This window comes from Phocoena phocoena, chromosome 2 (genome assembly GCF_963924675.1).
Source record: "Phocoena phocoena chromosome 2, mPhoPho1.1, whole genome shotgun sequence".
Taxonomy (NCBI): domain Eukaryota; kingdom Metazoa; phylum Chordata; class Mammalia; order Artiodactyla; family Phocoenidae; genus Phocoena; species Phocoena phocoena.
The window spans coordinates 159987949-160002929 of NC_089220.1; the positions used below are offsets into that span (position 1 = coordinate 159987949).

The 14981-nt window shown below is 40.9% G+C and overlaps 1 protein-coding gene across 8 annotated transcripts in view; it reads left to right on the forward strand.

Annotated features, from left to right (window-relative positions):
- The window catches only part of PARD3 (par-3 family cell polarity regulator), a 630692-nt gene that overhangs the window by 211666 nt on the left and 404045 nt on the right, over positions 1-14981 (forward strand). The gene's annotated exons all lie outside the window — the stretch shown is intronic.

Consider the following 14981-nt stretch of genomic DNA (forward strand, 5'->3'; position numbering starts at 1 on the left):
CCCATCCAAAGATAGATACACAATGAAGTTCACTTTTTGAGATAAAATTTGTAACTCTAGTGTTTCAATGAAATTTATTCCTGTTTGAGGATCGTGGGATATCTTTTAAAGTAACAAAACCCTTCTAAGTCCAACTCTAGCCAGTGTGTAAATTCAGTGCATTTTAGGAGATACTGTAAATGTTCTGTTGCTAAAATGGCAGCCAATGTAATGAAAAAGCAGAGCTGCATCAGTGGGAAGCAGGGATGGGCTGGATTCCGACACAATTCCGAGAACCAACTTCGACAACAGCAACAAAGCTTACACGTACTGGTCTTACTTTATATTGTGGATTCAAAACAGAAGAGATTCTACCTCTACAAAGTGAAGGCAGGGGGCTATGTTTTATTTCTTTTCGACTTTATGAGGTGCATCATAAAATCTTAAGACCTTCAGAAGAGAAAATTATTGAAAGTTACCTCTGTTGTCTTATTTAAATAAGGCTTTGTGGTCAAATGCTCCAAGTCAGAGGGAACCATCAGAGTTCTGTTGGGACAAATCCATAGCGTACCCCAACAGGGCTTCTAGTTCAGAGTTCCTTCTGTGGGAATTAGGACTATTGCCAGCAGTTTCCAAGATACTGGATTTTAAAAGATATCACAGTTAACGTGTGGAAAAAACATATTGGCTTGAAGTTTCTATTGTTGGAAGATACCGGCTAAAACATTAAAAAATGTAACTTTTGAGATGAGAGCTATCTGATGGTTGCAGTTCAGTTTTCCAGCTCCTGCCCATCCTCTTTATCGATGCTTGGGTAGTTTGGTTGGTTGGACTCAGCAGATGGAAGGTCCAATAATGGATATTCCTGGATCATTCTGTTCCCAATAATTGAGACCTGACTATTTCAGATGACCTAACTTCTGAGAGTGATGAACTGGAAATAGGACTTGGGATGTGATAGAGACCAAAGAAAAACTTAGGAGGCAATCCTGTTCAAAGTATTTACAAAAATAAAGGCAATCAGAGGTGCCTCTTCTATGACTCTTTTAGTTCTTGGTCTTCGAACCAAAGAGAAGAATGACACTTCCTGTTTGGAAGGCTGGAGTGTTGAGGAGGATTTTTCATAAACCACTATGTTTAAGGTTAGATTTTAATGCTATTTGGGTAGTGAATTTCATGCTGTTTTAAACATTGGAGAAACTTCTGTAGGAAATGAGATTTAAAAATGAAAGGAAGAGAGGGAGAGATTGTTTTGACTTATAGAAAACTGTTTTCAGGGTTAATCCATGTTACTGCTTTCAGATAGGTTTTTAAAGAACAGGGTGGCTAACTGGTAGAACCTAAAACATCAAATGGGGAGACTTTGTGCTTGATCACTAGGGACTGAGCTGTCCCAGGATGCCGACCCCGTTGTGTAACTCTTGTCACTATCTCATTAGCTTTTAGAGCCCACAGAAGCACAACCACATTTATCGAGTCTTGGGAAAGTTTTTGTTTAATGTAGGCTAACTTTTTGGTAGTTAGTAGAAATGATGATCAAAGTTTGCTGGTTAATTAGCCATTTTAAGCATAGTCATTGCCTGAAATATGTTTTGCCTGTCCACACGGTGTATTTTTTCTCTCACCGTTAAACAATATTCTAATTTGACTTGCCACTTGAGCAATAGGTGTCAGGTTATGCAGTGAGAATAAGACAGCTCTCTGTAGTAATCCATCCGATTGCAAACTCACCGAGTGCTTCGCGTCCCCTCCCTAATCTTGATGAGCATTTCTAGGTAATATTAAGAGCGAAACATGTGGGTTCCTTACAGAGCTTAAAAGCTATGTGTCTCAGTGTAATAAATCTCTAGGTGAATTCTTGGCAGTGATGCATACGTTTCATGTGTGCCGTGATTATCTCCAGTCATAATTATTTAATACACACGGTATGTGTAACATTTATCTTCCCAAGGGAAAAATGATGTGGCATAATTCTAGCAGATTATTTATGTTGTTTCTGCTTATAATGTTTGGTAAAAAATGCTGTGTATCTGTCTTTGAAACCCCTTCTGTTCTATTTTTAAATGGCTGTATGAAAATAAAGAAACGAAGCAGAGTAAGTAATCTTGTTTCTGCATGTTTCCTCTTATAAATTACTGTGAATTCCTAATGTTCATTGAATTGATCTGCAGATGGGAACTGGCTGACGGTGAGGGTGTCCCCCTAACTGTTTGATGAGCAGTTCAGTAATGTTACCTGTTCTATAAATTTGCATGAAGATTTGAAAGTTTCATTCGCCGTTGTAGACTGGGAAAATTTGTGTTCTTATTATCAAATATTGAATAACTAAATTTCAGAAAAATAACTTATGGAATAAGTTAAAAAAATTAAAAACATTTCTTCCTTTTGTGTGTTTGAAAACTAGACAGCAGGCTAGTAATTTCTTGCCTTTTCAGATAATTTCATTTGTGTTCTGGCAGTACTAAGTGTTTATCTGTCAGGGGTCCTTCTCCATGATGGTCTTAAATTCTAATGTGCTCATTCATTGTGTTGAACCAAAAGAATACATTAAATGTCTAAAACAATATGAAAGAAGAAGAAAACCACTCGGTTAATACAGTGAAAATTAAAGCTATGTATTTATTCCCAGTGGAATCCTGAGACTTATTGATAAAATGAGTATTGGTAATTGCTCTGATCTGCAAAGTATTTATTTTTCTTCTTTGTACAAAAATGTATTCATCTGGTATACTCAGCGTTTTATTGAGTAATATAAAGTGTTAACTTCAAAATTTAAAACAATTTTTCATTATTACTTTACTATCAATATATGTTGAAAATTCAGTAGGTTCTAGAGGTATAGAACAAGTAATTTATTTATGGTATTTTTTTCTAATTTCATTTTATCATAAATATATATTTTACATTAAAACGTGCTTATAGTGTAAGGCATTGAAAAACAAAGGAGTACAAAGTAGAAAATATATCTCCTGTAATTCTACAATATCAGATGTTTACTACAATATGTTAATATTTTGGGGTGTGTCATTTGTTCTTTCCATGCCTGTGATTATATTTTTTAATAGCTATATTGGTTTAAAATACCTTGGATGTACAGTGATTTATTTAATGCGTCTCTTGTGTGTAGTTAAGGGTGTTGTTATGAATTTTTGATAGAACTGTTATCAGTGTTTTCCCTCTCAACGTCCATGTTTTTAGATTCTCACTGAGATCTTGTCCACATGTTTCTCTCTGTTGACAAGTGCTTTCCAGCAATGGTGGTGTTTGGCCCATCCCATGAGTTTAAGGGGCCTCAGGCCACTTTGAAAGCTCTACTCCTGGAGTGCCTGTTACGTTCTGTCTCTCACCTCATCCCTTTAGATTGGGGCAGTTGGGATTTTGGTCAGAGATGAGCCAGTTGTGGAAACGTGGCCTTGATTCAGTAACAGATCACATTGTAAAGACCACATTGCGAGATGGGCTACACATAAGTTACTCTTCAAAAAAAAAAAATTATTTACGTATTTCGGCTGTGCCGGGTCTTAGTTGCCACATGTGGGGTCTTTAGTTGTGGCATGCAGACTTCTTAGTTGTGGCGTGGGAACTCTTAGTTGCGGCACGCATGCGGGAACTAGTTCCCCGACCAGGGATTGAACCTAGGGCCCCTGCATTGGGATCTCGAGTCTTACGCACTGGACCACCATGGAAGTCCCTAAGTTATTCTTTAGTCAAGCAATTAATAAAAATTTGAACTGATGAAAGAGGACTCCAGTGGTTGTCTGAAATTCATACCCTGCCTATTTTTTGAGGAGGGTAGCGTCAACGCATATGGGGCTTTCTGCGTGGGATAGAAGACTGAAATTACATCCTGAGGGAAGCTGTCCATTTCCACAAAGCTTATGTGAGTTACTGAGTGGATGAACTTGTACTATGGGAGCAGAAAGGGAGGGACGCACTCCTTGCATGCTGTGGGTAATAGTGGTTAACAGTAAACTTTGGCTTCACACGGCTTTGTAGAGTCTCGGTTTAGTGCTTAATATGACTGAGCCAGAGCTGCTCCAGTGTAATGAGAATACCAGTTCCTACATCATGAAATCATCATAAGGGTTAAATGAGCTAAGTCAGATGTCGCTCGGCACAGGACGTCTTAACACTGTAGCTGGTCTTTGTTCTTGTCACCTGCAGATTAGGGCAGTGCTTTGCCAACTTGACTTTGGATTAGAGTTGACTGGAGGGTTTGGGAAAATAGATTTCTAGCCCCCAGTAAGTCTGGGTGGGGCCTGAGTATTTGCATTTCTACTGAGTTCCCACGCGGTGATGATGCTCCTGGCCAGGGATCATACTTCGAGTACCTCTGGGTTAGGGCATTATAAGGGCAGGTATTATTTTGAGCCAATAAATGATATAACTTTTTCTTTTTGGCCACCTGCATGGATAACATTTAAATCACTTCAAACTTATCATCTAGTCCCATCTTTTGGTAAGTGGTCAAATCTGAATTGTTTTGGATTATTGTAGAAATTTAAAGCTAGAATTACATAGTTATTTTAGAGCTAGAATGATGTAGAATTTTGAGGATTTTGATAGCCTTTAAGTTTATACATAATATATGAGTATGTAATATTATGAGTATATAATATTGGCTTAATTTTAATGAAAGTGGTTTAAGAAAAGTCATTTTCTTTGATACAGACTCTGTATATGTTTCTGATGGATCTGGTTCATTAAAACGAGGGATTTTTTTCCAGAATATAAAAATAGATGCAGAATTTAAAACAATATTAGACTGTGAGCTTAAATTTTTTTTTTTTTTTTTGCTTCCTCGTGAAAAATCTGCAGGGACTAGGCTCCTTTTCACGGCATTATTTCTACCAGATGTTTAAAACAACTGGAATCGTCTTGAGTATTGTCATGAGTTGCCATTGATTTGCCATCATCTGTGAGAATGAAGCTTCACTCATGTAATTTTCTTGATGAGTGCAAGACAGGGGCAGGCACTGAGTGTACGGTGTTGACACACTTAATTTAGTACTCCTTCTGCAAAGCTATTACATTGACTATTAATTGGTCTTCTGATAAAATTTCTGCTTAATGCAAATGATGAAAAAAAATGCACCCTTGGATACTAGCTGCTGCTTCTGAAATAATTCTCATGCCCTGAGATCTCATTAGTGACAGCAAGGACATCCACTTTTCTTTTGAACGTAGATTTCTTTTAAATATAATGATGAAAATATATTAGACTGTGATAAAAAAATCTTTTAAGCAAAATCCTTAACTTAGAACTTTACAGTTTGTTGTAGTTCTGTTGCTTCGTCTCTTTCTTAGCAGTTTGAAAAGCAAAGAGGAGCTTGTCTGCGTTCAATCCTTCACCAGGCTGTGCTTTTCCATGGCAGTGCCTCTGTCAGCAGGCGCAAAACTTAGCAGTTTCAAACCAGAAACACTCCAACTTGCATTGTGGTTTGAAAAGCACAAGCGGTGAATAGGAAGTAGGTTTCTGCTTGTGTTTTCCTGGCTTGGTCTTGTCTCTCCTTTATTTTTCTCTTTCTCGTTCTCCCTTTCTCACCATCTTCTGTTTTAGGATATTTTAGTCAACTCTAGTAACTTACTCTGGTTGTTTATGATGATGTGAGAGCTGTCTTATTGTTAAAGTTCTTGTGTGAAAAGTTGTGAAGTTTAAACCAAAAAAAAGCAAAACCTGAAACCAGTGGCTTCTTCACAATGTGTAGAGCATAGGAATTTATTACTTTCTGGTAAAGGATTTACAAATTATGAGACTGTCCTGCCTTGCTCTATCTTTTTATTCATTTGTCACAAAATCCTTTATTCTCTTTCAGTTTCACAACTCTCTGCAGTGAGCATCCGTCATTTTTTAAAAAAAATTAATTTATTTATTTACTTTTGGCTGTGTTGGGTCTATGTTTCTGTGCGAGGGCCTTCTCTAGTTGTGGCGAGTGGGGGCCACTCTTCATCGTAGTGCACGGGCCCCTCACTGTCGCGGCCTCTCTTGTTGCGGAGCACAAGCTCCAGACGCTCAGACTCAGTAGTTGTGGCTCACGGGCCTAGTTGCTCCGCGTCATGTGGGACCTTCCCAGACTAGGGCTCGAACCCGTGTCCTCTGCATTGGCAGGCAGATTCTCAACCACTGCACCACCAGGGAAGCCCCGTCATTTTTATTATAGGAAAAAAAATTGGAACCAAGTTTTAACTGTGTCCATTGAGAGGCTACGGTTACATTTACTTCTTTTTTTTTTATATATATAAATTTATTTATTTATTTTTGGCCGCGTTGGGTCTTTGTTGCCGTGCACGGGCTTTCTCTAGTTGTGGTGAGTGGGGGCTACTGTTCCTTGTGGTACGTAGGCTTCTCATTGCGGTGGCTTCTCTTGTTGCGGAGCATGGGCTCTAGGCGCGCAGGCTTCAGTAGTTGTGGCTGGTGGGCTCAGTAGTTGTGGCTCGCAGGCTCTAGAGCACAGGCTCAGTAGTTGTGGTACATGGGTTTAGTTGCTCCGTGGCATGTGGGATCTTCCCAGACCAGGGCTCGAACCCATGTCCCCTACATTGGCAGGCGGATTGTTAATCACTGTGCCACCAGTGAAGCCCTACATTTACTTCTTAAGTATTAGCAGATTCCACTTACAGCAATGCATACGTGGGCCCTGTAGGAGTGACCGTCAGATGGCGTGAACTACAAGGTCAGTTAGTGGTCTTGAAAATTGTGGCTGTCTCCAGTGTTGGCACTGGAGACATTTGGGGCTGGATTGTTTGTTCTTGGTTGCGTGGGACTGTCCTGAGCGTTGTAGGAGGTTTAGCGGATTTCCCTGACCTGTACCAGCTAGTGTCAATACCACACTCCCCCAGTTGTGACAACCAGAAGTGTCTCCACACCTGCCAATGTCCCTGGGACAAACACTCTAGAGGAAGAGGTGCATTTGACTTGGTGGCCCAGTGAACAAATATGTAAATCTGTAAACAGACTTCCTACTTAAAATATACATTGATATTTTCTATTCTTTTCTGTTCCATTTCATACCATTTTATTTAAATTTATTATTATTATTATTATTTGGCTGTGAGGCATGAGGGACCTTTCATTTTTTGGGTTTTTTTTTTCCTAACATCTTTATTAGAGTATAATTGCTTTACATTGTTGTGTCAGTTTCTGCTGTATAACAAAGTGAATCAGCTATACATAAACATATATCCCCATATCTCCTTCCTCTTGTGTCTCCCTCCCACCCTCCCTATCCCACCCGTCCAGGTAGTCACACAACACCAAGCTGATCTCCTTGTGCTATGCGGCTGCTTCCCACTAGCTATCTGTTTTTCATTTGGTAGTGTATATATGTCCATGCCACTCTCTCACTTTGTCCCAGCTTACCCTTCCCCCTCCCCATGTTCTCAAGTCCATTCTCTATGACTGTGTCTTTATTCCTATCCTGCCCCTAGGCTGTTCAGACCTTTTTTTTTTAAGATTCCATATATATGTGTTAGCATTCGGTATTTGTTTTTCTCTTTCTGACTTACTTCACTCTATATGAAAGACTCTAGGACCATCAACCTCACTATAAATAATTCAATTTCGTTTCTTTTTATGGCTGAGTAATATTCCATTGTATATATGTGCCACATCTTCTTTATCCATTCATCTGTCGATGGACACTTAGGTTGCTTCCATGTCCTGGTAAATGTAAACAGTGCTGCAATGAACACTGTGGTACATGACTCTTTTTGAATTATGGTTTTCTCAGGGTATATGCCCAGTAGTGGGATTGCTGGGTCATATGGTAGTTTTATTTTTAGTTTTTTAAGGAACCTCTATACTGTTCTCCATAGTGGCTGTATCAATTTACATTCCCACCAACAGCGCAAGAGGGTTCCCTTTTCTCCACACCCTCTCTGGCATTTACTGTTTGTAGATTTTTTGCTGATGGCCATTCTGACTGGTGTGAGGTGATACCTCATTGTAGTTTTGATTTGCATTTCTCTAATGATTAGTGATGTTGAGCAATCTTTCATGTATTTGTTGGCAGCCTGTCTCTCTTCCTTGGAGAAATGTCTATTTAGGTCCTCTGCCCATTGTCGGATGGGGTTGTTTGTTTTTTTGATATTGAGCTGCACGAGCTGCTTGTATATTTGGAGATTAATCCTTTGTTGCTTCATTTGCAAATATTTCCTCCCATTCTGAGGGTTGTCTTTTCATATTGTTTATGGCTTCCTTTGCTGTGCAAAAGCTTTGAAGTTTCATTAGGTCCCATTTGTTTATTTTTGTTTTTATTTCCATTTCTCTAGGAGGTGGGTCAAAAAGGATCTTGCTGTGATTTATGTCATAGAGTATTCTGCCTATGTTTTCCTCTATGAGTTTTAGAGTGTCTGGCCTTATGTTTAGGTCTTTAATCCATTTTGAGTTTATTTTTGTGTATGGTGTTAGGGAGTGTTCTAATTTCATTCTTTTACATGTACCTCTCCAATTTTCCCAGCACCACTTATTGAAGAGGCTATCTTTTCTTCATTGTATATCCTTGCCTCCTTTGTCATAGATTAGTTGACCATATGTGTGTGGGTTTATCTCTGAGCTTTCTGTCCTGTTCCATTGATCTGTATTTCTGTTTTTGTGCCAGTACCATGCTGTCTTGATTAATGTAGCTTTGTAGTATAGTCTGAAGTCCAGGAGCCTTATTCCTCCAGCTACTTTTTTCTTTCTCAAGATTACTTTGGCTCTTCGGGTGTTTTGTGTTTCCGTACAAATTGTGAAATTTTTTGTTCTAGTTCTGTGAAAATGCCATTGGTAGTTTGATAGGAATTGCATTGAATCTGTAGATTGCTTTGGGTAGTATAGTCATTTTCACAATGTTGATTCTTCCAATCCAAGAACATGGTATATCTCTCCATCTGTTTGTATCATCTTTAATTTCTTTCATCAGTGTCTTATAGTTTTCTGCATACAGGTCTTTTGTCTCCTTCAGTAGGTTTATTCCTAGGTATTTTATTCTTTTTGTTGCAGTGGTAAATGGGAGTGTTTCCTTAATTTCTGTTTCAGATTTTTCATCATTAGTGTATAGGAATGCAAGAGATTTCTGTGCATTAATTTTGTATCCTGCTACTTTACCAAATTCATTGAATAGATCTAGTAGTTTTCTGGTAGCGTCTTTTGGATTCTCTATGTATAGTATCATGTCATTCATCTGCAAACAGTGACAGCTTTACTTCTTCTTTTCCCATTTGGATTCCTTTTACTCGTTTTTCTTCTTTGATTACTGTGGCTAAAACTTCCAAAACTATGTTGAATAATATTGGTGAGAGTGGAAAACCTTGTCTTGTTTCTGATCTTAGAGGAAATGCTTTCAGATTTTCACCATTGAGAATGATGTTGGCTGTGGGTTTGTCATATAAGGTCTTTATTATGTTGAGGTAAGTTCCCTCTGTGCCTACTTTATGGAGGGTTTTTATCATAAATGGGTGTTAAATTTTGTCAAAAGCCTTTTCTGCATCTGTTGAGATGATCATATCTTCAGTTTGTGAATATGGTTTATCACATTGATTGATTTGCGTATACTGAAGAATCCTTGCACTCCTGGGATAAACCCCACTTGATCATGGTGTATGATCCTTTTAATGTGCTGTTGGATTCTGTTTGCTAGTATTCTGTTGAGGATTTTTGCATCTATGTTCATCAGTGATATTGACCTGTTGTTTTCTTCCTTTGTGACATCGTTGTCTGGTTTTGGTATCAGGGTGATGGTGGCCTCGTAGAATGAGTTTGGGAGTGTTCCTCCCTCTGCTGTATTTTAGAAGAGTTTGAGAATAGGTGTTAGCTCTTCTCTAAATGTTTGACAGAATTCACCTGTGAAGCCATCTGGTCCTGGGCTTTTGTTTGTTGGAAGATTTTTAATCACAGTCTCACTTTCAGTGCTTGTGATTGGTCTGTTTATATATTCTGTTTCTTCGTGGTTCAGTCTTGGAAGGTTGTGCATTTCTAAGAATTTGTCCATTTCTTCCAGGTTGTCCATTTTATTGGCATAGCGTTGCTTGTAGTAATCTCTCATGATCCTTTGTATTTCTGCAGTGTCATTTTTACTTTATTTTCTTTTCTAATTCTATTGATTTGAGTCTTCTTCTCCCTTTTTTTCTTGATGAGTCTGGCTAATGGTTTATCAATTTTGTTTATCTTCTCAAAGAACCAGCTTTTACTTTTTTTGTTTGTTTTTGTTTTTTGCGGTACGCAGTCCTGTCACTGCTGTGGCCTCTACCATTGCGGAGCAAAGCCTCCGGACGCGCAGGCTCAGTGGCCATGGCTTACGGGCGCAGCTGCTCCGCGGCACGTGGGATCCTCCCAGACTGGGGCACGAACCCGTGTCCCCTGCATCAGCAGGCGGACTCTCAACCACTGCGCCACCAGGGAAGCCACCCAGCTTTTACTTTTATTGAGCTTTGCTATTGTTTCCTTCATTTCTTTTTCATTTATTTCTGATCTAATCTTTATGATTTCTTTCCTTCTGATAAATTTGGGGGGGGTTTTTTGTTCTTCTTTCTCTAATTGTTTTAGGTATAAGGTTAGGTTGTTTGAGTTGTTTCTTGTTTCTTGAGGTAGGATTGTATTGCTATAAACTTCCATCTTAGAACTGCTTTTGCTGCATCCCATAGGTTTTGGGTTGTTGTGTTTTAATTGTCATTTGTTTCTAGGTAGTGTTTGATTTCCTCTTTGATTTCTTCAGTGATCTCTTGGTTATTTAGTAGTGTGTTGTTTAGTCTCCATTTGTTTGTGTTTTTCTTTTTATTTTTTTCCGGTACACTGGCCTCTCGCTGTTGTGGCCTCTCCCATTGCAGAGCACAGGCTCCGGATGCGCAGGCCCAGCGGCCATGGCTCACGGGCCCAGCCGCTCCGCGGCATGTGGGATCTTCCCAGACTGGGGCATGAACCCACATCCCCTGCATCGGCAGGCAGACTCTCAACCACTGCACCACCAGGGAAGCCCTGTTTGTGTTTTTTACAGATTTTTTCCCTGTAATTGATATCTAGTCTCATAGCATTGTGGTCGGAAAAGATACTTGATATGATTTCAATTTTCTTAAATTTACCAGGGCTTGATTTGTGACCCAAGATATGATGTATCCTGGAGAATGTTCCATGAGCACTTGAGAAGAAAGTGTATTCTGTTGTTTTTGGATGGAATGTCCTATAAATATCAATTAAGTACATCTTGTTTAATGTGTCATGTAAAGCTTGTGTTTCCTTATTTATTTTCGTTTCGGTTGATCTGTCCATTTGTGAAAGTGGGGTGTTAAAATCCCCTACTATGATTGTGTTACTGTCAATTTCCCCTTTTATAGCTGTTAGCATTTGCCTTATGTATTGAGGTGCTCCTGTGTTGGGTGCATAAATATTTACAATTGTTATATCTTCTTCTTGGGTTGATTTCTTTTTTCTCTCTCTTTTTTTTTTTTTTTTTTTTTTTTTGCGGTACGTGGGCCTCTCACTATTGTGGCCTCTCCCGTTGCGGAGCACAGGCTCCGGATGCGCAGGCTTAGTGGCCATGGCTCATGGGCCCAGCCACTCCACAGCATGTGGGATCTTCCCAGACCGGGGCACGAACCTGCGTCCCCTGCATCGGCAGGCAGACTCTCAACCACTGCACCACGCATCGGCAGGTGGACTTCAACCACTGCACCACGAGGGAAGCCCTGATTTCTTGATCATTATGTAGTATCCTTCTTTGTCTCTTGTAATAGTCTTTGTTTTAAAGTCTATTTTGTCTGAGATGAGAATTGCTTCTCCAGCTTTCTTTTGATTTCCATTTGCATGGAATATCTTTTTCCGTCCCCTAACTTTCAGTCTGTATGTGTCCCTAGGTCTGAAGTGGGTCTCTTGTAGACAGCATATATATGGGTCTTGTTTTTATATCCATTCAGCCAGTCTATGTCTTTTGGTTGGAGCATTTAATCCATTTACAGTTAAGGTAGTTATCGATATGTATGTTCCTTTTACCATTTTCTTAACTGTTTTGGGTTTGTTATTGTAGGTGTTTTCCTTCTCTTGTGTTTCCTGCCTAAAGTTGGTTTGGTGGAGCTGAATTCTCTTAGCTTTTGCTTGTCTGTAAAAGTTTTAATTTCTCTGTCGCATCTGAATGAGATCCTTGCTGGGTAGGGTAATCATGGTGGTAGATTTTTCCCTTTCATCACTTTAAATATGTCCTGCCACTCCTTTCTGGCTTGCAGAGTTTCCGCTGAAAGGTCAGCTGTTAACCTTATGGGGATTCACTGGTATGTTATTTTTCCCTTGCTGCTTTTAATATTTTGTATTTAATTTTTGATAGTTTGATTAATATGTATCCTGGCATGTTTCTCCTTGGATTTATCCAGTATGGGACTCTCTGTGCTTCCTGGACTTGATTGACTCTTTCCTTTCCCATATTAGGGAAGTTTTCAACTATACTCTTTTCAAATATTTTCTCAGTCCCTTTCTTTTTCTCTCTTTTTCTGGGACCCCTATAATTTGAATGTTGGTGTGTTTAATGTTGCCCTAGAGGTCTCTGAGGCTGTCCTCAATTCTTTTCATTCTTTTTTCTTTATTCTGCTCTGCAGTAGTTATTTCCACTATTTTATCTTCCATGTCACTTATCTGTTCTTCTCCCTCAGTTATTCTGCTATTGATTTCTTCTAGAGAATTTTTAATTTCATTTATTGTGTTGTTCATCATTGTTTGTTCACTCTTTAGTTCTTCTAGGTCCTTGTTAAACGTTTCTTGTATTCTCTCCATTCTATTTCTAAGGTTTTACTATCATTACTTTGAATTCTTTTTCAGGTAGACTGCCTATTTCCTCTTCATTTGTTTGGTCTGATGGGTTTTTACCTTGATCCTTCATCTGCAGTGTATTTCTCTGTCTTCTCATTTTGCTTAACTTACTGTGTTTGGGTTCTCCTTTTAGCAGGCTGCAGTTTCGTAGTTCCTGTTGTTTTTGGTGTCTGTCCCTAGTGGGTAAGGTTGGTTCAGTGGGTTGTGTAGGCTTCCTGGTGGAGTGGACTGGTGCCTGTGTTCTGGTGGGTGATGCTGGATCTTGTCTTTCTGGTGGGCAGGACCACGTCCGGTGGTGTGTTTTGGGGTGTCTGTGACCTTATTATGGTTTAGGCAGCCTCTCTTCTAATGGATGGGGTTGTGTTCCTATCTTGCTTGTTGTTTGTCATGGGGTGTCCAGCACTGGAGCTTGCTGGTCTTTGGGTGGAGCTGGGTCTTAGTGTTGAGATGGAGATCTCTGGGAGAGCTCTCACCGATTGATATTATTTGGGGCTGGGAGGTCTCTGGTGGACCAGTGTCCCCAACTTGGCTCTCCCACCTCAGAGGCTCAGACCTGACACCAGGCTGGAGTGCCAAGACCCTGTCAGCCACATGGCTCAGAAGAAAAGGGAGAAAAAAATAAATAAATAAATAAAAAGTTATTAAAATAAAAAATGAAAAAAATTTTTAAAAATAAAAAGTAATAAGAAAAACAAAAGAAAGAAAGAATAAAGCAGTCAAACCAAAAAACAAATCCACCAATGATAATAAGCGCTAAAAACTATACTTATAAAAAAAAAAAGAGAGACAGAACCCTAGGACAAATGGTAAAAGCAAAGCTATACAGACAAAATAACACAAAGAAGCATACACATACACACAAAAAGAGAAAAAGGAAAAAAAAATTTATATATAAAAAAGGAAGAGAGCAACCAAATCAATAAACAAATCTACCAAAGATAATAAACTCTAAATATTAAACTAAGATAAACATAAAACCAGAAACAAATTAGATGCAGAAAGCAAACCCGAAGTCTACCGTTGCTCCCAAAATACACCACCTCAATATAGGGGTGATTCATTGTCTACTCAGGTATTCCACAGATGCGGGGTGCATCAAGTTGATTGTGGGGATTTAATCCTCTGCTTCTCAAGCTGCTGGGAGAGGTTTCCCTTTCTCTTCTTTGTTCGCACAGCTCCTGGGGTTCAACTTTGGATTTGGCCCCGTCTCTGTGTTTAGGTCGCCTAAGGGCATCTCTTCTTCGCTCAGACAGGACGGGGTTACGGTAGCAGCTGATTCGGGGTCTCTGGCTCACTTAGGCCGGGGGAAGGGAGGGGTATGGATGCGGGGCGAGCCTGCGGCTGCAGCGGCTGGCGTGACGTTGCACCAGCCCTGGGCGCGCCCTGTGTTCTCCCAGGGAAGTTGTCCCTGGATCACGGGACCCTGGCAGTGGTGGGCTGCACAGGCTCCTGGGAGGGGTGGTGTGGATACTGACCTGTGCTTGCACACAGGCTTCTTGGTGGTGGTAGCAGCAGCCTTAGCGTCTCATGCCCGTCTCTTGGGTCCCCGCTGATAGCCGCAGCTCGCGCCCGTCTCTGGAGCTCCTTTAGGTGGCGCTCTGAATCCCCTCTCCTTGCACACCCCGAAACAATGGTCTCTTGCCTGTTCGTTAGCTCCAGACTTTTTCCCGGACTCCCTCCCGGCTAGCTGTGGTGCACTAGTCCCCTTCAGGCTGTGTTCACGCCGCCAACCCCAGTCCTCTCCCTGCGCTCCGACCGAAGCCCGAGCCTCAGCTCCCAGCCCCTACCTGCCCCAGCCGGGGAGCAGACAAGCCTCTCGGGTTGGTGAGTGCCGGTCGGCACCGATCCTCTGTGCAGGAATCTCTGCTTTGCCCTCCGCACCCCTGTGGCTAAGCTCTCCTCCGCGATTCCGAAGCTTCTCCCACTCCGCCACCCCCCGTCTCTGCCCGCGAAGGGGCTTCCTAGTGTGTGGAAACTTTTCCTCCTTCACAGTGCCCTCCCAGAGGTGCAGGTCCTGTCCCTATTTTTTTTTTTTTTTTTTTCCCCCGTACGCGGGACTCTCACCGCTGTGGCCTCTCCCGTTGAGGAGCACAGGCTCCGGACGCACAGGCTCAGCGGCCGTGGCTCACGGGGCCCAGCCGCTCTGCGGCATGTGGGATCCTCCCTGACCGGGGCACCAACCTGCGTCCCCTGCATTGGCAGGCGGACTCTCAACAACTGCGCCACCAGG